The sequence below is a fragment of the Acromyrmex echinatior genome, chromosome 6, assembly GCF_024713525.1.
Source record: "Acromyrmex echinatior isolate Ae372 chromosome 6, ASM2471352v2, whole genome shotgun sequence".
In the NCBI taxonomy this organism is placed as follows: domain Eukaryota; kingdom Metazoa; phylum Arthropoda; class Insecta; order Hymenoptera; family Formicidae; genus Acromyrmex; species Acromyrmex echinatior.
The window spans coordinates 10714855-10722134 of NC_141857.1; the positions used below are offsets into that span (position 1 = coordinate 10714855).

The following is a 7280-nucleotide window of genomic DNA, read 5'->3' on the forward strand; positions in this document are numbered from 1 at the left end:
ATGGAGATAGGTGATGGAAGAATAAGTTATTTAGATACGATGATAATTATCGATGAACGGAATCTCATTTTTGATATTTACCGTAGAGCAACCTTTTCCGGCAGATTTCTTAATTTCCATTCACACCACCCGCTCTGTCATAAAAGAGGTGTGATTTATGGGGCCGTGGATAAGATATTTTGTTTGTGTCATCCGAAATTCCAACAAAATAATTTGATTGACGCTATTAAGGTTTTTTTACAGAATGGATATCCATTAAGTTTTATTTTTTCGACCATTCATAATAGAATAAAATATCACATTAACAAGTTTAACAATTTTAATAAGAATAAGGATGACAGTGGGGGAAGGTTCTTTACGATTCCATATGTTAATACGATATCCGAAAGATTTATACCTGTTGTTAATATGCTTAATTGTAAATTGGCTTTTACTATTCCTAACACATTGAGTTTCATAAGGAGAGGAAAGGATGATTTGGAACACGTTCAGAGTCAAAATGTGGTTTATAGAATATCCTGTGATGATTGTGATGCCAGTTATGTTGGCCAAACTAAAAGACAATTAAAGACCAGATTGCATGAACATGTTTCTGATATCAATATAAGTTCAAAATCTCCATCAGTGATTTCCAACCATCGCATGGTGGAGAATCACAACTTTAAATGGGATAAAGTAGAAATATTGGATATAGAGCCTTCATACAACAAAAGGTTGATATCAGAAATGGTTCATATTTAAAAACAGAAGCATGGGATTAATAGACAAAATGACACGGAGTCTTTGCCGGAATTGTATTCTGACATTATACATTCACTTTCTCCTTTCTAACATCTTCTGTCCTTTTCCTCCTGTTTTTCCTTTTTCCGTTTATTGATAATGTTTTTCTGTTTGACATTTCGTTGTGTGACATCGTTTAAGTCAGATGCTCGTTACTTTTGCGAATTTGCTTTAATAACCTATTAAATTAAAAAGACTATTTTACTGTACCACAAAATGGACCACATTTCACTTTTTTTTTTTTTTCTTGTTGTGTATTATGGGACTTTTAACAGATTTACTAAGGTATATCATCATATTTTTAATTTTTATATGATTAATATTAATTATTTTTGTATACGGTTACTTTTCCAGAACTTTCTTATGACTTTGTTAATTCTTGATAAAAATGACTCACAGCGTATTACACCGAAAGAGGAAAGAATTATTTGTTAATTTTAAGAATATTGTAAGATTATGTATTAATTTTCAATTTAGAACGACATTTATATTATTGTATGATGGCATTGAAAATGACTCAATTGGAGTTGAAACGTTTGTTTCATTTTATTGTATTTTAAATGTTTTTGTATTAAGTTTTCTTAGCTGAATTATAATTTTTTATTTGCGTCATTGGCTCGTTGCCCTTCTTTTATACTACCTTTGCTTATTACTACAGAGCCTTTTATATTACTTTTAATTTTAGTTTTTAAGATTAAGAGTTCCGTTTGGCACCAATTTGTCAAAGAAGAATTGATTTGCTATTGAAAAATTTTCGAACTTTTTGCTGTCGAAAAAGTTTGTTTAAAATCGTTGGAAAGTTGAAAAATGCAAGCGAGGCAGTGAGGGAAGCAGGGTTGATAAAAAACGTGTTTAAAAAAAAAACGGAACGTTCAGTTTTTTTATTTAAAACATATTTTTAATGCTTTATATATGTTTTAAACAGCTTTAGAAAAAAATCATATTTAAAACAAAAAAAACACCTTTTAAACATATATTTATTATATTTTATTATAACACATTTTTACTTTCAAATATTTTTAAACATTTCTCTACATTTTAGCATTTAATTCCAACTATTTCCTCGATTTCCGGAGCGAGTGAGGGTGGACGCATGAGAGACGATAGAAATTTTGTGAGGCAGAAAGTGAGTGAGGAGAGAGTGGTGAGTGTGATGGTATTTAGAAATAATTAACACATTATGAATATATATTTCTTTAATTATACTCAGTAAAAGGTAACAATTTCGTGGGGAGGCAATGATTCCCCATCGTGTCGCAGGATGGGAGGCACACTTCCCAACCTCATCACTAGACCCTAGATTGAGCATTGATACCAACTCCTTAACATCCCCTTCATTTATTTAAACGTTACAACTTAACGTGTGACAACTTAAAATGTAATAATAAAAAAGGAACATTTAATTACATTTTGTTACAATAATATTCGCAACATTTCATAGATTAACTTATTTCAAACGTCTCTTATAAATGTTTTATGTATTACAAGTGACTATCTTATTTTAAAACATGGTCCTTTAAGTACTGTGGTTTCTTATTGACTCTACCACTTCTAGTAGTTATACTCTGATTGCAGTCTTCATCAATTTGTTTGGTATCCGCAGCTTGTGGATTTCTATCTCTAAAACTATCATTTACTCTGACGAGTTCCGTATCTTGGTTTTCAGACAATCATGATTTCTCAATCTTTGGATTTTCGTTAACTGATTTTCTTCCTTTCTATGTTGATTTTTTTTTTAACGCACGTTGCTCTGTTTATGTAATCTTCTGGTAATTCTTCATATTGGTTTTCTTCAAATTTTATATTTTTGTTAGCTACGTAAGGTTTGAGAAATCGCCGATTTAAGATGACTCGCTGTTTAAGATGACTCCACTACTATTAAGTTTGACATTGACTCTCGGTCTATCCTTATATATCAATGCTATATATAATGCCTGGTTCCCATTCTTTCTTATATTGTTTAATAGCATTACAGTTTACTTTTACATTTACAGATTTACTTTAAGTTCAATCAAATCTCTCGCGCTTTTATCATAATAGATTTTTTGTTTCTTTTGACGTAATTATACTAAATAACAATCTTTTCTGATCCTTGAGACTCTTTTGCCATGGGCAATTGATCTTTTAACTTTCTGTTATATAGCAATTCTGCTGGAGAAAGTATTTCTCTATCTCTTGTATTTCTCTATGCTCCAAGAGTGTCATTGACATATCTTTTCCATTATGTATTGCTTTTTTCAGGATCTTTTTGACAGTTTGAACTTGTCTTTTAATAAATACATTTGACTGTGCATACGTTGGTGAAAACGTTTTATGTTTAATTTCCCATTTTTGCAAGAATTTAATGCATTCATTATTCGCAAGTTGAGATCCATTGTCCGTATACGCAATCTCAGGTATTCTATGTCTCGAAAAACATGTTTTTAACTTCCTAATGATCGCTTGGCTGTTCCGTTCTTCAGTAAAATCACTTCAAAAAATTTAGAATATACAACTAGCAACAAGTAATCCTCACCATTTAAATAAAATATATCTGCCACAATTTGCCAAGCATCATCTGGGATCTCTTTGTTAATCATTGTTTCTTTCTGACAATTTTTTGCGTATTTTAGACAAGATTCACAGTTTTCAATCTTATTTTTGAGCTGACTCTGCATTAGTAGCCAATAAATATGTTCTTTAGCTTTCATCATTGTTTTTTCTAGTCCTAAATATACGTCTATTCAGCATTTCTTGCTGAAACTCTTAAAGCTTTTGGAATGACTATTTGATTTCTTTTTAAAATTAACTTGTTAATTTCTGTCAACTCATCTCTTATGCTCCAATAAGATTTAAGCCTTGATCATTTAAGCTATTTTTCATTATATGGGCTAACCCTCTTTAATTACTTTCTTTAAATCTATCAACTCTGAATCTACATTTGTTTCTGCAATAATGATTTCTTTTCTTTTAGACTAATTCCATCATTTAATCGTATTAGATCTATTTGTGCTTTCATTGATTATGCAATCTTTATCATTATAATGTGCTCTTGAAAGAGCATCAGCAAAATATAGGTGCTTTCCTGGTTTGTAACGTATTTCAATGTCATAATTTTGCAATGTTATTCTAAGTCTTTGTAAGGCATTACTTAACGGGCATTTACTTAGAGGTTTTTTGAAAATCATCTCCAATAGTTTATGATCTGTTTCAACTACAAATCTTTTCCCATATAAGTATTGATAAAATTTTTGACATCCAAAAGTAATCGCGAGCAATTCCTTTTTAATTTGAACATAATCTTGCTGACACTCTGTCAAAGACTTTGACGCATATGCTATGGGTGCTCGATTTTGTAAGATCACTGCCCTCATGCCATCCTTTGAACTGACAATATAATTTCCGCATTATTGTAAAAAAATTGTAAGACTAGACTTTCCATTAACACTGTTTTGAGGTCACTAAATTCTTTTTCATGTTCATCAGTCATAACCATTCTATATTACGTTTCATTAATTGTCGCATGTTTTTCGTTCTTTGCACTAAGTTAGGAACAAATCGGCTTACGTAAGTTATCATACCCATAAATCTACTTAATTCCTTCGCATTCCTAAATGTTTTTATCTATTTAATTGCTTCGATCAGGGCTTATACCTCTTTCTGAAAATTTGTGACCTGTATATTTAACTTCAGTCTGATAGAATTTACATTTATCTTTATTGAATTTTATCCCATCTTCTTTGGCTTTCTCTAAGACTTTTAATAACACTTCATCGTGCTCTTCACGAATCTTTGTGTGAATAATAATATCGATATAAATTGTGCACCCGGGGATTTCTTCGAATAGCTATGAAAAGACTATGAAAAATTTCCGGGGCATTTGAAATCCCATAAGGTAATCTTAAAAACTTATATCTCCCAAATGGGGTTGCAAACGTTAATTTTGATGCAGCTTTTGTTAATTCTATTTGCCAAAATCCTTTATTGGCATTTGGTACTGAAAAATATTTATTACCTGTCGAATATTTACTTCTCTTATTAGTTCGTCAAAAGTTGATAATTTATAATGCTCTCTCAAAATGTTATTATTTAGCGTTTACGGATCCAAACAGATTCGAATTTTATCATTTGGTTTTTTAACTACTATTAGGATTAACATATTCCGTGGGTTCAGTTACTCGCTCTGCAACATCGTTGCACATCCTATCTAATTCATCCCTAAGTTTATCAACAATACGAAATGGTATTTTGCGACATGATGCAATAACAGTTTCATAATTCTGTTTTAGCTTAATATTTACCGGTTCCATTTTTATTCGCCCTATTGCTTTGAACTCTTTTAATCCAACTTATTCTTATTAATTATATCTACTAACACTGATTTAAGACTTTAATAGTTTTAATCCCCCTAATCCTATTTGAACTCCTGGTTTAGTTTTGACAACCCTAATTGCAGAATGCGATTTCCTTCTCTATGTTTCACTTTTAGCATACATTTTCCTACAACATCAAGCAGACTATCTGAATAATTAGTAGCTTTAATCATACATGATTCTAATGTATGTGCTAATCCTAGTTTTTTGAACAAATATCTGGAATTGCATTCGCTTGGGTTCCTGAGTTCAATTTGAATGTGATAATCTTGTTTATTTCCGTTAGGTACATTTTAATAAACCAATCATCTTTGCTGTTCTCTTCTCCCATGTAACCTAGTATACATGTCTCTATTTTATCATTAATCTCAAATGACCCTACCATATACGATTCTGACTCGCTATCGCTGTCTTGTTTGTTTGTATTATTGACATTTATTTCATTTACTTTCGCATTTCTACATACACTTGCATAGTGTCCTATTTTTTTTATAATTTGCACATGTCTGTCCCACTGCTGGGCGTTATAATTATGCCGTTCGAACTCGCATATTATACATTCATTGGCTGCTTGCTGCTTGGCGTTGTTGTCTCTCCTTCTTTGTTGTTGTCATCGCTCTCCTTGTGCTCTGCCTTATTGCCATCCATTACTTCGTCCGCTCGTTTGTCTGCCATAATTGACGCCAGATGATCTTGGATTCCTGCTATCATTTTGTCTCCCCGATCCTTTGCCGCCTTTGTAGTATTTCCTAATAGTATTAGAAAATACTACAAAGGCGGCAAAGGATCGGAGAGAGTCCCTGACCTTGAAACACCAACTATATCAATTTCTTTTTTTGTCCATCGTACAGATTTTTTAAATGATTTTCTGTACACTTCGCTGTTCGATAAATTTTTATTGCTTTGTCCTTCCCTTAATAACCTGTCTTGCACTTTCGCATTGTATATGCCACACGATTCTGTCTTTGATTAGATCATTCTTCATGTTTTCGAAGTTGCAGAATACTATGTTTTTGAGATCTTGCAGGAAATCTTTGAATGATTCAGTTGATCCTTGAACTCTCATGTTCAATTTATGTCTCTCAATATTTTCATTCGTTTTTGGTAAATACAAAATACAAAATATGTGTCAAGTTTTACAATAATTGTGTTTATTTTTAGTTCATTCTCTGTCAATTCCATCTGTATCAATCACGTCGACTGCTTGTTCGCTGTTACAATGCATTAGTATGGCTGCTTTAATTTCTTCTGCTTTCTTGCTTGCACTTATCGCTACTAAATATAATTCAAAGCTCTTTTTAAATTTCTTCCAATTTAAAGCCTGATCATCTCCCCAGTCCATTGGTTGCTTTAAGAATTCCATTATTACTTCGTTAATGTTCAACATTATAAACACACTTATTAGGTAAGATTGATGTTATAACCACACTTATTTATCGTGTCCCTCTCTTGATCCACTCACATCTCAGGCATCCTGCCTTCTACCGACTGCGCCATGTGATGGTGGTATTTATAAATAATTAACACATTATGAATATATATTGCTTTAATTATACTCAGTAAGAAGAACGGTAATAATTCCGTGGAGAGCAGGAGGCAATGATTCCTCGTCATGTCGCGGGGCGGGGCACTTCCCAATCTCACCACTAGACCCTAGATTGGTTTGGCATTAATGCCTTAATCCCTTAACAGTGAGAGAGTGGAATGAGGAGAAGCGGATGACAGAGTAGAGGTAGAGTGATTAGTAGGAGCGAGAGGCGAGAGTGGCAGAGAGAGAGAAAGAGAGAGAGAGAGAGAGGGGGGGGGGAAGCCGGAAGTGAAAGAGAAGGGAGAGGTGACTGCAAATTAGCGTTTTGGAACGTAGCAGAATTGGTGAATAAGGATAGAGATTTTTGGATGGGGTTAAGAGATTGGAATATTGTAGTTATGGTGGAGACGTGAATAGAAAAGAAGGGATGTGGGAAAAAATTAAGAAAAGGTTGCCGAAAGGATATATTTGGGAAACACAATGAGCAAAGAAAAGGAATAATAAAGGAAAGAGTGGAGGGATTGATAATGGGGATAAGAAAAGGGATTGAAATACAAGGGGGAGAGGAAAGCAAAATGGAAGGAGTTGTAGATAGAAAGGTAAAGATTGGAAAAGATAGA

At 32.7% G+C, this 7280-nt stretch overlaps 1 long non-coding RNA gene across 1 annotated transcript; it reads right to left on the reverse strand.

Moving 5' to 3' along the window:
• Nucleotides 1-843: 843 nt before the first annotated feature.
• LOC147909420 (uncharacterized) lies at nucleotides 844-6926 on the reverse strand. Its single transcript, XR_015545411.1, has 2 exons — nucleotides 5948-6926; nucleotides 844-5867 (listed from the first exon to the last, which is right to left on the reverse strand). It is a non-coding gene; the product is annotated as an uncharacterized LOC147909420 (long non-coding RNA).
• Between the last annotated feature and the right edge of the window lie 354 nt (nucleotides 6927-7280).